Raw genomic sequence first — 457 nt, forward strand, 5'->3', positions numbered from 1 at the left:
CACACACACACACACACACACACACACACACACACACACACCCTGCACCCTGCATAAGAAATTTTCAGGAATGAAGGACCCAGAACTATCTGTGTGCCCACTGTTGGCGAAGAGAGTCTCTAGGATGGCTGTACTATACAGTAAGAAGTATCTAGCTGATCTGGAAGAGCCAGAGACAATATGGGGTCTAGAAGTCCTAGATTTTCCAGCCAGGCTGGAAAGTGAAAACAGACTGCCACAGCACTCTGCTCAAATGGTCATCCCAGGGCAAGGGGGGTTTTTTCTCACGAGATTTTGGAGTTAAGGGCCCATTACATTGGTTCCATATACTCTTTTTTTATTATTATTAAAAATTTCCACCTCCTCCCCTCCTCCCATCTCCCTCCCACTCCCCCCACTCCCTCTCCCCTTCCCTCTCCAGTCCTAAGAGCACCATATACTCTTCATAATGCCAGAA

This window comes from Microtus ochrogaster, linkage group LG3, assembly GCF_000317375.1.
Source record: "Microtus ochrogaster isolate Prairie Vole_2 linkage group LG3, MicOch1.0, whole genome shotgun sequence".
NCBI lineage: Eukaryota > Metazoa > Chordata > Mammalia > Rodentia > Cricetidae > Microtus > Microtus ochrogaster.